This window comes from Lepidochelys kempii, chromosome 7, assembly GCF_965140265.1.
Source record: "Lepidochelys kempii isolate rLepKem1 chromosome 7, rLepKem1.hap2, whole genome shotgun sequence".
NCBI lineage: Eukaryota > Metazoa > Chordata > Testudines > Cheloniidae > Lepidochelys > Lepidochelys kempii.
The window spans coordinates 34174641-34190070 of record NC_133262.1 but is presented as its reverse complement, the minus strand read 5'-3'; the positions used below and the strand labels follow the sequence as shown (position 1 = coordinate 34190070).

The window sequence follows — 15430 nt, the reverse complement described above, 5'->3', positions numbered from 1 at the left end:
CTAGTGGTCACCTACTACACCCTACACTGCAACCCATATGGGGTAACAAACAACTAAAACCCATACTTGATAGAAACCCCATCTTGAAAGAAATCTTTCCTGAACCCCCACTTCTGGCCTTCAAAACAACCCCTAATCTCTCCAAGCTCATCATCAGAAGCAAGCTCCCCACAAACCAGGACACACCAACTCACAGCAGCACCAGACGCAAAACCTGCAGACACATCTCCACTGCTACAATGATCAACACACTCCACAACACACCTTTCAAGATCCATGGGTCCTACACATGCCAATTCCAATCACAACATGTGGTTTACCTCATCCAGTGCACTAAATGCCCCAACAACAACTATGTGGGTGAAACCAGAGAATCACTATGCTCACAAATTAACAGGAAAATGAAAGGACAAGACCACCACATCATCTGTGGGTGCCACAAGTACTCCTTTTCTTCTCACAGAACAATCACTCTTGTATGTGATCTATCAGCCCTCATCCTCAAAGGAAACCTGCACAACATTTTCAAAAAGACGGGCCTGGGAGTTGAAATTCATAACTTTGCTAGACACTAAAAATCCTGGACCGAACAAAGATACTGGGTTGATGGTTTATTTACTACAATCTGTAAACCACTAACAGCCTCCCCCAACTGCTTTCTCCTCCACCCCTTTACTTTCTTTCCTGTGACGGGAGGAGTGTTAACAGGCCACTTCACCTTGAAGGGGCCCTTGAAATGTGCTAACTACGCTAAACAATCTATTCCACCTTGTACTTAGCAAGCAGTGAAACTCTGAGGCTTTGTCTACTCTGGAACTTGTCTTTCTGGGGTGTTAACAAAACAAAAACAATAAAAAAACCCACCAACGCTCAGGAAAAACAGAAGTTTAACTATGAAAAGCGCCCGTGTGAACAGCGGGGTGTGTGCAGGAGCTGCTGCTGCTGCTGCTCCTTGGGGATGGAATTGCTGGGTCTGCGGGAGAGCTCTCTCCTGCAGACAAACAGCAGCTACGCTGCGCGCCTGTTGGTGCCACGGCTGCAGCGGATTTTTCACATCCCTGAGCAACGCAGTTATGCCGATGTAAGTCTGTAGCGTGCACCTGGCCCTACTCTTGTTTACTTTTGCCAATGCGAAATACACTGTTGGCACTAACCATTTATTCTTGGCACACTTATCTCTGTCCGCCCCTCCCCCCAAAAAGGAAACCTAAATCACCCAAAGGGAAGGGCTAAAATTAGCCATAAATGAGACAGACACAGGAGCTTAACAAACAATAGACACGTCCCACCAACTATAGCCAGAATAGTCCCCTTTCCACACATCTCTGTGGGCACTCACCAGGATCATCGTCTTTCAGAGCTCCTGCCGCTACTCCCCTGCTGCCAAAGACTGAATTACCTCATCCCCATAGGGAGAATCCCAACTTAAATAATACCCCAGGCGCCTCCCCTTTCCCCACCAGCTCTTGGGAGGCCACAACAGCCATAAAGTAGAGGTAGCAGGGACAGATCAGCTCATTTCCAGGACACCACCAATACAAGGAGGAACTGGGTCCTGTCTCCTTGGGTAGTTTATGCCTGTAGTTAAGCAGAACAGGTCTTGGCTGTGGATTTAAATCACACCCATGATCCATGTGCGACTGAAAAAACATGCACATGTATAAAAGTTAGCCCCCGGGGAGGCCCGGTGTAACTGCTGGCTTCATTTCAAGTGGGAGAAAAGGAAGGTCTAGTAGGTAGGGTACTGAACTGAGCCTGGGAAGTCATTGGTTCTATTCCTAACTCAACCACAGAGGCCCAGATCGGACCTCAAAGGTATTTAGATGCTTAACTCCCACTGATTTCAATGCGAGTTAAGTGCCTAAATACCTTTAAGAATCTGGACCAAGTTCCCTAGGTGACCCTGGGCTCGTCATTTAATTTCCCAGGGCCCCTATCAAGGAAGAACAACACTTCCCCACCTCACAAGCAGTGCAGCGATAGAATCACGAGGTGCACAGAGACTGCGGCGGCGGGGGCCGGATAAGTACCTCGACCGATTGCGGTTTACCTGGATTCCTTAGGGCAGTCCCAGGATCACAGACAACCCAGGAGCTGTGATCAGGTAACAGGGTTTCCTTCCTTATTCGCCTTCACATCGGAAGGGAAACAGAGCGAATTCTGAGCCCCTCAAGTCACACCGGAGTCAGGTCCGGCCTCCCCGATCTCGACACGGAGCCGCTGCAGCTGCCCCGCGGCAGCACTTCAGCCTGGCCACTCAGCGGGGCGGCAGGGGCGGTTCTCCCGCCGCTGCCCTTCATCCACCTCCCCGAGCGATGCCAGCAGAGGTGATGGGGGACGAGTTACGGTCAGGTGCCCCCCCCCCCAGATTTCTGCCAGGGTTTGCTGGCACCGCTCGGCCACATGCTCGCCCCCCCCCCAGCAGCCGGCGCCTCCGAGCTGCGCCCCCCACGTAGGAGCAACAGCTGGGAGGCCGCTGCTTTCCGCTGGGGTGGGGGGGGAGAAGAGTCTGCGAGCCAAACTTTGCCATTGTCCCCCCCCGGCACGGGCAGGTCCGGGCGGCAGGGAGCGAGAGGCGCGCGCTCCACCGCGTGTCTCCCCCCGGGAAGTTGGTCCAATGGCAGCTGGGACCTCACCTACCTCCTGCTCCGAAGGGAGAATTCCAACGGCCAAAGCGGCTCCCCCGGGACCGAGCCCCAGGCCGGGACCCTGTGGCCAGGCTCTGTCCCCGCAGCGCAGAGCGTGTCTCTCGCCGGAGACAGAGGGGTCTGGTCAGCCAGAGCGCCGGCGCCCACTGGGGAAGAGGGGCCTCCTCACAGGGCGGGTAGCCCGGGCTCAGCCACCTGGCGGGGGGGGGCGGGGCTCACAGGGCGGGTAGCCCGGGCTCAGCCACCTGGCGGGGGGGGGGCGGGGCTCACAGGGCGGGTAGCCCGGGCTCAGCCACCTGGCGGGGGGGGGGGCGGGGTCAGAGGGCGGGTAGCCCGGGCTCAGCCACCTGGCCGGGGGGGGGGGGGGGGGCTGAGAGGGCGGGTAGCCCGGGCTCAGCCACCTGGCCGGGGGGGCGGGGCTCAGAGGGCGGGTAGCCCGGGCTCAGCCACCTGGCGGGGGGGGGGGGGGGGCTCAGAGGGCGGGTAGCCCGGGCTCAGCCACCTGGCGGGGGGGGGGGGCGGGGTCAGAGGGCGGGTAGCCCGGGCTCAGCCACCTGGCGGGGGGGGGGGGGCTCAGAGGGCGGGTAGCCCGGGCTCAGCCACCTGGCGGGGGGGGGCGGGGTCAGAGGGCGGGTAGCCCGGGCTCAGCCACCTGGCGGGGGGGGGCGGGGTCAGAGGGCGGGTAGCCCGGGCTCAGCCACCTGGCGGGGGGGGGGCGGGGTCAGAGGGCGGGTAGCCCGGGCTCAGCCACCTGGCCGGGGGGGCGGGGCTCAGAGGGCGGGTAGCCCGGGCTCAGCCACCTGGCGGGGCGGGGGGGGGGGCGGGCTCAGAGGGCGGGTAGCCCGGGCTCAGCCACCTGGCGCGGAGGGGGAGCGGGCTCAGAGGGCGGGTAGCCCGGGCTCAGCCACCTGGCGCGGAGGGGGAGCGGGCTCAGAGGGCGGGTAGCCCGGGCTCAGCCACCTGGCCGGGGGGGGCGGGGTCAGAGGGCGGGTAGCCCGGGCTCAGCCACCTGGCCGGGGGGGGGCGGGCTCAGAGGGCGGGTAGCCCGGGCTCAGCCACCTGGCCGGGGGGGGGCGGGCTCAGAGGGCGGGTAGCCCGGGCTCAGCCACCTGGCCGGGGGGGACTCAGAGGGCGGGTAGCCCGGGCTCAGCCACCTGGCCGGGGGGGGGCGGGCTCAGAGGGCGGGTAGCCCGGGCTCAGCCACCTGGCCGGGGGGGACTCAGAGGGCGGGTAGCCCGGGCTCAGCCACCTGGCCGGGGGGGGGCGGGCTCAGAGGGCGGGTAGCCCGGGCTCAGCCACCTGGCCGGGGGGGGGGCGGGCTCAGAGGGCGGGTAGCCCGGGCTCAGCCACCTGGCCGGGGGGGGACTCAGAGGGCGGGTAGCCCGGGCTCAGCCACCTGGCCGGGGGGGGGGGCGGGCTCAGAGGGCGGGTAGCCCGGGCTCAGCCACCTGGCCGGGGGGGACTCAGAGGGCGGGTAGCCCGGGCTCAGCCACCTGGCCGGGGGGGGGGGACTCAGAGGGCGGGTAGCCCGGGCTCAGCCACCTGGCGGGGGGGAGCTCAGAGGGGGGTACCCCGGGGAGCGCATCAATTGGTCTGACCCCTCCCAGCGCGCCTCTCCCCTCGCTGCGAACGGGGCGTAGCGAGCCCCGCAGGAGGCCCACTCGCACCCGCCTCACCCTGCTTCTAAACGCACGGCCGCGTTCGCGACTGGTGTGTTCTGCTCCGCCCCTCCGCCGCCCGGACCAATAGGCGCTCAGCAGGCCTCTGGCTCGACAAGGGGGAGGGGATATCGCCGGGGTCGCGCCTGTGAAGGGGCTGCGGGAACTTACTGCGCGTGCGCTTCTCCCGCCAGGTGGCCAGCCGGTGGCAGCAAAGGGACTATAGAGACCCCTGTTTCGGGGGCTGCGCAGGGGATATTGGTGGGCACCAGGGGGCTCTATGCAGGGTGATCCTTTAGCTCGGAAAAACTAAGGACCCCACCCTCCCTCTGCGGGGAAGCAGGGGGACTCTACAGGTACTCGTGCGTAGGGACTGGGGAGGGCTGAGAATCCCTCTCTAGGGGAAAGCATGGATGCTTCAGGCCCACCTATACTGTCATAGAGGATTCTGAGCAAGGTCATCGGCAAGTGCACAGGAATAGTGGGACTGGGGTGGGTGAGAATCCATCTATGGGATGGGGGAAGAGACCTCTCCCTAGGGTCAACGTAAGAGATCCTTGCATAGGACAAGAGGCCCCCATTCACTGTTTATTTTCCCCCATACTATCTCTCACCCAGAGTCCAGTCTCCCTCCGCTGCCATGCAGCATCCTGTCCTGCACTGTCCAGCCTTCAGCCAAGGGGCTCAGAACATCCTGGCTTCTTTCTCCACCATGCAGGAGGGTTTCCTCTTCCTTGGGCCAGCACCGCTCTGCCCTGTCTGGGGCAACTGCAATCATTCCATAGAGACCAGTTACTAAGGGATCCCTTCTGCCAGGTGTCGTCAGTAGCAGCAAGGACCCAGTAGAAATATCTAAAGGCTCCTCTTGAAATTAACAAACACACTCAAGAAGCCTGGGGAAAACTAAATCCCCCTCCTTAGGTACCCTTAACAGGCAAATCTTCTCTCGCAAGCCCTCAGTAACTGTGTATGAAACAAAGAAAACTAATACGAGAAAAGGAACAGCATTAATGTAGGAAACAATAAACCAACTGCAGGGTGAATGAATACTCAGCAAAACCCCCACTTCCACAGTACCTTGGGCAATGTCCTTTGCCTCAGTTTCCCCACCTGCAGATCTGACAGTCCTGTGAACAAATATTCCTTTAGCACACCACTTCCCTCCTTTTCCTGCTACTGTCCTCCACTCTTGGTTTGCAGTCAGAAGTTAGTACTGCTCCCAGGACAGCATCTCTCACAGCCACTACTGTCTTCAGCCATAATATAAAGGTTGAGTTCTGAGGCTCTATTACATAACCAAGCTCTCAGTGATTCCAGGTCCTGTCGCTGCGAGGTAGGAGAAGACTCGCTATGGAGTGCGCTCAGCTATATTATTATACTATTCAGCCTTAACAGAGAAAGGCTCAAGCAATCTGCATGAAGCCAGCCCCTTCACTGCAACGTGATGATGACATTAGACCGTTAACCCTGTATCTACAGTAGAACCTCAAAGTTAGGAGCACCAAACTGATCAGTCAACCACACATCGTATTTGGAACTAGAAGTATGCAATCAAGCAGCAGCAGTGACAAAAAAAAGCGGGGGGTGGGGTGAGGTGGAAATAGCAATTACAGTACAGTAGTACTGTGTTAAATGTAAACTACTAAAAATAAGAGGGAAAGTTTTCAAAAAAGATTTGACAAAGGTAAGAAAACTGTTTCTGTGCTTGTTTCATTTAAATTAAGATGTTAAAAGCAGAATCTTCTCCACAGAAAAGTTTCAAAGCTGTATTAAATCAATGTTCAGTTGTAAACTTTTGAAAGAACACCCGTCACGTTTTGTTCAGTGTTACAAATACTTCAGAGTTACAAACAACCTCCATTTCCCAAGGCACATTTCTAACTTTGAGTTTCTACCATATTGTGTTCCCGGGACCAGTGGGAGACCTCCCCCGAGACTAAGGGGACGAGCTACTGGACCCAGGGTCAAATAAATACAGGGGGGCAACAAAAGAGAAAACAGGAACAAGAGTGAGGTCATAGGGTCAAAAGCAGGTATCCAGAAGGGAACTGTCAACCCTGTGAATTGCAAATTTACACTGTCCCACTATGGCACACATCATTTTCTTCCCTGTATCAAGGAATGAATATCTGTATTTAAGGGCCTGATCTCATACTCCTGACACAATCAAGTCCCTTGAGCCAAGACTTGTCAGTTGAAAGGAGAATTGGAAATACTCCATTTCACAAAGCACAGACAGAAGAATGCCCAGCCAAATCCCTCCCCTTCCCATTCTTGCTAGCAGAGCAGAGCAGAGTACACCAGAGTCAGAAAGGCACATATTCTGCATGCTGATACCTGTTCCAGATGTTTGTTCATATCACCTGAATCTATCACCATGTGGCTGTTTCCAGAGCATTTACAAGCACATCCCCATCACTGACCCAAGAGTCAGGTTCAGTTTCCACACCCTGATCATGTGATGTGTTGGAGGGTCCCTCACCCCTGTTCCTGGGCTGCATGGGATCTGAATGGAGATCTGCCTCTGAGGAGATTAGAATCCAGGTGTTTCTGAGGGGCAGGTCTGCTCTACCTCAGCGGAGAAGAGACAGACCCAGTGTTAAGATTCTGGGGATTCCCAGTTTAATTACTTAAGTGCTGAAAATGTGCCATTTATTGGGGAGGGACTTCATCTCAAACGTTCCTTTGCCTTCCTTTCTCTAGGCAAAGCTGCAACAATGGCTTCCTAGAGTTTAAGGGCAGAAGGGACAATAGGATCTTTTGATCTGACCGCCTGTGTAACACAGGCCATAGAATTTCATCCGTTTGCCCCTGTACTGAGCCAAATAACATATGTGGGACTAAGTCTATCTCCCAGAAAGACCTGCAGGCTTGAAGACATCCAGAGATGGAGATCCACCGCTGCCCTCGGTAATTTGTTCCAATGGAGCACCAATGAACATGTTACAGATCTCACTCCCATCAACTTGGATCACTGTATATCTACAGGAGCCTCAGGGCCTGTCTACATGGGGAAACTGACCAGCATGGCTGTAGGAGAAAAACTTTGGAAGTGGAGTAAGTAGTTGGGAATAGAACTGCTTTTATTTAGAACAGGGGGAGTTATACTGAAATAGCTACAGCACAATAAAATGGTCCCTTAGATTATGTGCGAACTACTTATGCTAAACTCTCTGTTCAATCGTGTATTTTGCTGTGACACCAAGTACCTTTCTCAGGCTATGTCTACACTAGCACTTTTGTTGGTAAAACTTTTGTCGGTCAGGGGCGTGAAATAAACACAGGCCTGACTGACATAAGTTTCACTGACAGAAGCACCGGTCTGGACAGCACTATGTTGGTGGGAGATGTCCTCCTGCCGACATAGCTACTGCCACTCATGGGGATGGTTTTATTATGCTGGTGGGAGAGAGCTCTCTCGCCAGTATAGAGCAGCTACACGGGAGACCTTACAGTGGCGCAGCTTCAGTGGTGCAGCTGTAAGGTCTCTAATGTAGACATAGCCCCAGACCTGGGGAAGAGCTCTGTGTAGCTTGAAAGCTTGTTTCTTTCCCCAACAGAAGTTGGTCCACTAAAAGATATAACTGCACCCACCTTTGTCTCGCTAAGGCCCTTCAGTCTGACAAGTAGTAGTTAACCAGCCTATTGAAAGTATTTACAACACAGAGTGGAATCCCACATTCTTACTTTAGCCAGCTTTTTAAAAATCCACCAGTACCAGACAAAGAAGTTCATTTTTATCCACACAAACATCCCCCGGGATGTTAAATTTTATGTTATAGTCACTGTTACCAAGCAGTCCAGATCCTGTGTTCCACTTAGAACTAAATCAAGAATTGCCTCTCCTCTTAGGGTTCCAGGACAAGCTGCTCCAAGAAGTAGTCATTTACAGTGTTAAGAAACTTTCTCTCTGCATCCCATCCTGAGATGACAGATCCCCATCCAGTCAATATGGGGATAGTTGAAATCCCCCATTATTACTGAGGTTTTTATTTTTATAGCCTCTTTAATCTCCCCAAGCATTTCACAGTCACGATCACTATCCTGGTCAGGTGATCCGCAATATGTCTTTACCTCTATATTCTTTTTATCCAAGCATGGGATTACTATCCATAGAGATTCTATGGTACAGTTTGGTTAATTTAAGATTTTTACTTCATTTGACTCCATGCTTTCTTTCACATATAGTGCCGCTCTCCCACCAGCACGACCAGTTCTGTCCTTCCGATATATTTTGTACCCTGGTATTACTGTGTCCCATTGATTATCCTCATTCCCCCAAGTTTCTGTGATGCCTGTTGTCATAAATATAAAGGGAAAGGTAACCATCTTTCTGTATACAGTGCTATAAAATCCCTCTTGGCCAGAGGTAAAACCCTTTCACCTGTAAAGGGTTAAGAAGCTAAAGTAACCTCACTGGCACCTGACCAAAATGACCAATGAGGAGACAAGATACTTTCAAATCTGGAGGGGGGGAGAGGGGGAACAAAGTGTTCGTCTGTCTGTGTGATGCTTTTGCCAGGAACAGATCAGGAATGCAGCCTTACAACTGTTAGTTAGTAAGTAATCTAGCTAGTAATCGTTTTACAAAGGGGGGACACCAAAGCGTTAGATTTCCTTTTGTTTAATGGCTGGTAAAATAAGCTGTGCTGGATGGAATGTATATTCCTGTTTTTGTGTCTTTTTGTAACTTAAGGTTTTGCCCAGAGGGATGCTCTATGTTTTGAATCTGATTTCCCTGTAAGGTATTTACCATCCTGATTTTACAGAGGTGATTCTTTTACCTTTTCTTTTATTAAAATTCTTATTTTAAGAACCTGATTGATTTTTCATTGTTCTTAAGATCTAAGGGTTTGGGTCTGTGTTCACCTGTACAGATTGGTGAGGATTATTATCAAGCCTTCCCCAGGAAAGGGGGTATAGGGCTTGGAGGGATATTTTGGGGGAAGTCATCTCCAAGTGGGCTCTTTCCCTGTTCTTTGTTTAAAACGCTTGGTGGTGGCAGCATACTGTTCAGGACAAGGCAAAGTTTGTACCTTGGGGAAGTTTTTAACCTAAGCTTGTAAGAATAAGCTTAGGGGGTCTTTCATGCAGGTCCCCACATCTGTTCCCTAGAGTTCAGAGTGGGGACGGAACCTTGACACCTGTTATATCTATATCCTCATTTAATAGGAGGCACCCTAGTTCACCCATCTTAGTATTTAGACTTCTAGCATTTGTATATAAGCACTTTAAAAAATTGTCACTTTTTGGCTGTCTGCCATTATGTGATGTAATTGAATGGAACTCTTTCATTTCACCATTTCTCATCAGATCCTATCCGTATTTTATCATATTCCATCCTCTCCTCCTTACTTGGATATAGAGAATTTCCATTAATAGATCCTCCCCTAAAGCACTGGCTCTCAAGCTTTCCAGACTACTGTACCCCTTTCAGGGGTCTGATTTGTCTTGTGTACCCTCAAGTTTCACCTCACGTAAAAAATACTTGCTTACAAAATCAGACATCAAAATACAAAAAAGCGCCCCAGCACACTATTACTTAAAAAGTGCTGACTTTTGCCATATTTTTACCATATAATCAGAAAATAAATCAACTGGAATATAAATATTGTGCTTACATTTCAGTGAATAGTGTAGAGAGGAGTATAAACAAGTCATTGTCTGTATGAAATTTTAGTTCGTACTGACTTTGTTAGTGCTTTTTATGTAACCTGCTGTGAAACTAGGCAAATATCTAGACGAGTCGATGTAAACCCTGGAAGACCTCGGCGTACCCCCAGGAGTACATGGAGCCCTGGTTGAGAAACACTGCCCTAAGGGATGTCTCTGTCCGAACCACATGCTCCTCTGCACCTGTCCGCTTTCCCCTAGCCCTTAGTTTAAAAACTGCTCTACGACCTTTTTAATTTGACATGCCAGCCATCCTGTTCCATTTTGGTTTAAGTAGAGCCCATCCTTCCTGTATAGGCTCCCCCTTTCCCAAAAGGCTTTCCAGTTCCTAATAAATCTAAACCCCTCCTCCTACACCATTGTCTCATCCACGCATTGAGACTCTGCAGTTCTGCCTGTCTGACTGACCCTGCGCATGGAACTGGAAGCATTCAGAGAATGCTACCTTGGAGGTCCTGGACTTCAATCTCTTACCTGGCAGCCTACATTTAGCCTCCAGGGCCTCTCTCCCATCCTTCCCTATGTCATTGGGACCTACATGTACCACAGCCACCGGCTCCTCCCCAGCACTACACATACGTTTATCTAGATGTCTCGGGAAACCTGCAACCTTTGCACCAGGCAGGCGAGTCACCACGCAGTTCTCCCGGTCATCGCAAACCCAGCTATCTATGTTTCTAATGATTGAATCCCCCATTACTATTACCTGTCTCTTCCTAATAACTAAAAAGAAAAGGAGTACTTGTGGCACCTTAGAGACTAACAAATTTGTTAGTGCCACAAGGACTCCTTTTCTTTTTGCAAATACAGACTAACACAGCTGCTACTCTGAAACCTTCCTAAAAACTGGAGTTCCCTCCCTCAGAGGGGTATCCTCAGTAGGATACCATGACATCATCTGGGAGGAGGGTCCCAACTATGGGATCATGTCCCTCTGCTCCAGTTGGATGTTCTCCTTCCCTGAGACTTTCATCCTCCTCAACAGCACAGGGGCTGTCAGCCTGGGGGTGGGACCATTCTACTGTGTCCTGGAATGTCTCATCTATGTACCTTTCTGTCTTCCTTAGCTCCTCCAGTTCAGCCACTCTGGCCTCCAAAGCCCATACATGATATCTGAGGGGCAGAAGCTCCTTGCACTGAATGCACATGTATGCCACCCACCCATTGGGCAGATAATCATACATGCTGCATTCAGTGCAATAAACTGGACAGCCCCCACTCTGTGGCTGGACTTCTGCCTGCATTCTCTTTTTACTCCTGCAGCTGTTTCCTTTATTGTTGTTTTTATCGGGGCTGTTTATTGTCTTAAGTTTAAAGAACATTAATGAAGTGTATCTAGCGCCCCCCCCCCCACACACACACACACACTCACAAAACTCCCCTGTTAGCTGCTTCTGTTTGCTAGCTCCTCTGGTTGCTCAAGAACAGGTTTTTTAAAGCCCTGTTCTCCCTGAGTAGCCCCGCCCGCTCGTTAAGGGGTGATGAACACTAAAGGGCTTGGGGGTCCAAGCCTGGTAAAGAAGCTCTCAACCTTGCCTAGCAGGCTGTTAGGCACAGCACAAGTGCCCCAACCAAACAGAGCACACTATTGTGACATTCTATATCTTGAGGGGAGCGCCCTGTAACTCCCCATATTCATCATGTATATATAATTGTGATATTTCATCTAAAGCATGCCAGGTGAGGTACTGGGGAAAAGTTATGATCTGCTGAAAGCCATTGTTCTATCTAAATAAGTATATTATTAGTGCATATGAAGTTATGAGATTGTGTTATCTGGTTGTCACTAAAATATGCTGTGGGATTGCCCAGATATTAGAGCCCCAGACAAGAACAAAGACAAGAACAAAGGAGCTAACCAACATCATGGTGGGTATCAAACAACCATCAATAGCCATTGTCCAGCTACAATGCAAAGACTCACTTGCACAAGGCCACACCAGGGGAATTGCTCTACCTTGCCTGGTGACTCAGCAATGCCCTCCAGATATGCCTGGACTTGTGTTCTCCAAGCACAGGGGCCAAGGGTCTAAAACACAACACAGTGGCCACATGCTTCATCCTTTCTCTTCTCCCCTACCTATGCTAAGCCAACAAGAAAGCTGGAGCTGAAGAGATTGTCCTGAGGCTAAGAGCAAAAGCCTGCATATGACAGACTGTGACCAACCTGCAATATCCAGTGGAGTGAGAAAAACTGCTTAATCTAGATGTCACCCAGTCTATAGGTTGAGAGTTTAGACTGCATGCTTATCTTTTATTTTCTTTTGGTAACTACTCTGACTTTTTGCCTATCACTTGCAATCACTTAAAATCCATCTTTTGTAATCATAAAGATGTTTTACTGTTTATCTTTACCAGCGAGTTTGCCTGAAGTGCTTGGTAAATCTGCTCAGGTCACAAAGGCTGGGGCATGTCTATTGTCCATTGATGAAGTGGTGAACCAAGTAATAAACTTACATTGCTCAAGGGTCTTGAGCAGTGCAAGATGGCATATTCCTGGGGTACAGTGCTGGGGATTTGGCTGGTGCCTTTCTCTGTGTGATTCAAGAGTGGCTCTGGGAGCATTCATGCAGTATAGCTGGGTGAGGGGCTCCACATGCGGTTGTACTGAGTAGTAACAGCACCTGGAGGGGTTTGCTGCTTGCCACCAGTAAGGCATTGTGAGAGACAACCCAGGCTAGTTAGAAAAGGGGGCACAGCACTCCCACAGTCCCAGGTTGCACCCCAGGGATCCCATCACAACTATGTACGTCAGTCAAGCAGCAAGCACCCCACAAACACACACACACGACAGACAACAAACTCACCCCAAGGGTCACATAGTCACTCCTCTGTCACCTGGAGAACTCCCTCACAAAAATCCTGTTAACTGCTCCTGTCCACTAGTTCCTCTGGTCGGTTAGAAGCAGTATTTTTAAACCCTGTTCTCCCTGAGTAGCCCCACCTCCTCATTAAGGGTTGATAGATGCTAAAGGGCTTAAGAGATCAAAGCCTCATTAAGAAGCTCTCAACCTTGCCTAGCAGGCCACTTGCCTAGCAAGTCAGCACGCGGGTGCCCCAAACAAACAGACCACACTATATACGTCAGTCAAGCAGGGAACACACCACAAACACACACACTAAAGACAACACGCTTACCCGAAGGTCACGTAGTCGCTCCTGCGTCCCCTGGAGAACTCCCTCGCAAAACTCCCATTAGCTGCTCCTGGCCACTAGCTCGGAGGGAAGTATTTTCACACTTGTGGCGGCTGACAAAGACCAGCGTTGGTCTAAGCGTATATGTTAATTTTAGATTTCTACATCTGGACACCCCCATCGCACCCCGTGGCCCTGTCTCCACTTGCACTTCTGTCGGCAAAACTTTTGTTGCTCGGGGTGTGAAAAAAAACATACATTTTGCCGGCATAAGTGCTCATGTGCACAGCGCTGTCAGCGGGAGACGCACTCGACATGGCTACTGCTGCTCGTTGAGTCGACGGGAGAGCTCTCTCCCATCGGCAGAACGCGGCTACGCGAGCACTCGGACGGTGGCGCAGGTGTATCGGTACAGCTGTGCGGCTGTAAGCTTGTAAGTGTCGACATGGCCTGACTCAGGGCGGGCAGGCAGCACAGCAGGAGGGGAAGGAGCTCTGCAGCACCAGGGCTTCCAGATCTGCAAGCCTGGGGCAGGAAAGAGGTAGAAGAGCAGCATTAGGGGTTGGAGTGTGGCTATTACTTACAGCACAGTAACACCAGGGACACCCATTGAGGTTACAGAGCCATTGCGCCAACCATGGCATAGATACACATTGAGAGGGAGCCCATGCTCCAAAGAGCTGTGTCTTTTTTCTCTTGTGGGAGGGGCAGGGCAACAAAAAATGCTGCATTGTTGTTTGCAGTGTTGTTGTAGCGGTCTTGGTCCCAGAATATGAGACAGACAAGGTGGGTGAGACATCATCTTTTATTGGCTCAACTTCCGTTGGTGAGAGAAACAAGCTTTCGAGTGCCACAGAGGTGAGGTGGAAAGGGAAACCAGTTCGTCCTCTGGATTCTTTAGAGAGGGTTCCTGGAGGGGGCTCCCAAGTCTCCGTCCTCCATGCTGCTATTTTCACTTTACCCAAAAATGGTAAAAAGGTTTCGTTCTGCCATCAGACCATCAGTCCCTGAATTCCACTTTCCCTGTCTCCAACCGTGGCCAGTACCAGCTGTTTGACAGGAAGGTGCAAGAAGCCTCAGCATGGGCAATTGTGGAATAAGCTGCCCAAGGGGGAAGTTTCTCCTCACCACTCAGGTCTACTGAGAAAAGGCCCAATTTATAACCTGTCAAATCATCCCTGTAATCAACAAGAACAAAGGTCCTTTCCCAGGTTCTGCACCTCCATGTTCGCAGCACATGTGGGTAAGGCAGCTATCAGTCCCAGCAGCCAAGGGGACTTCTCTCTGGTCCCTGCCATTCTGACTCCTCCATGGGACAGTTGGTTTCAAGAAATAGTCTTTTATTAATCCCTCCCTATCATCAGGGATTCCAGGTCCACTAGCTGCCAGGTAGAAGAAGACTTGCTATGGAATACACTCAACTATATAAGTGGCAGTCACAGATTTTTGCACCATAACTAAGAAAAGTCCTCTCTTATAATACAAATAATGAAACAAACATATGGAGACAACTAGGATGATGTCAGTCGAATCCAACCAAAACAGATTAGTCATTTATTGGTAAATTCTGTTTTTCATCATAAGCAACCCGGATTCTCTAGTCTTAAAATTAAACTGTGGGTACTTTTCTTAACCACCACAACTATCAAAGCTAATAGAAACCATAGCTTTCTGTAATAAACATTCTGTGTTATTTTAAACCCCATATTACAAGGGAAAGTGACATATTTCAGTTGTATCTATATATTTTATGGAGTTTTCAATATATCCATTCTCATTATAGAAATGTAAGCCCTGCAAATAAAAGCCAAAAGGTAATTAAAATGGAAACATTATTTCCATAAACTGACACTGAAAATATCCATTAAATAAATTTGTTAGTCTAACACAGCTCCTACTTTGAAACTCAGCTATATTATTATACTATCCAGCCTTAGCAGAGAAAGACTCAAGCAACTCCCATAACCCCCCCACAAACCCTAGATTTTTTTTTTTCATTTGGCTTGCAGTTCACTACCCAGTGATTGTAGAGTGAGGTATAGGAAAGGATTACCCCTTATTTAGGGCATATGCACTACTGTTCTTCTCCCCTTTAGTCATGCAATCAGGCAAATAACATTTCATCACCCCTACAGCCAAGATTTACATTCATTTTAATCCAAAATGGCCAAAAATGATCACACTGGCCAGGTGGGAGTTGCCCATGCAAATGAGGACTCTGCTCACTCAATAGATGGTGAAGGGGGCTCCTTTTCTCTAAAGCCCTATCCAGATTTACATATGTCCATGGAGAGCCTAGAGCTGGGCTAGCAGAGA

The 15430-nt window shown here is 50.6% G+C and overlaps 1 long non-coding RNA gene across 7 annotated transcripts in view; it reads right to left on the bottom strand.

Annotated features, from left to right (window-relative positions):
* Positions 1-2794, bottom strand: part of LOC140914428 (uncharacterized) — a 110677-nt gene extending 107883 nt beyond the window's left edge. For 5 of the 7 annotated variants that reach the window (XR_012159849.1, XR_012159852.1, XR_012159851.1 and 2 more), the window contains exon 1: positions 2641-2794. This is a non-coding gene — a long non-coding RNA (uncharacterized lncRNA). Of the gene's footprint in view, positions 1-2050; positions 2208-2636 lie in introns of those variants that run through there. The other 2 variants (XR_012159853.1, XR_012159855.1) reach the window with 2 other exon arrangements.
* Positions 2795-15430: the final 12636 nt, after the last annotated feature.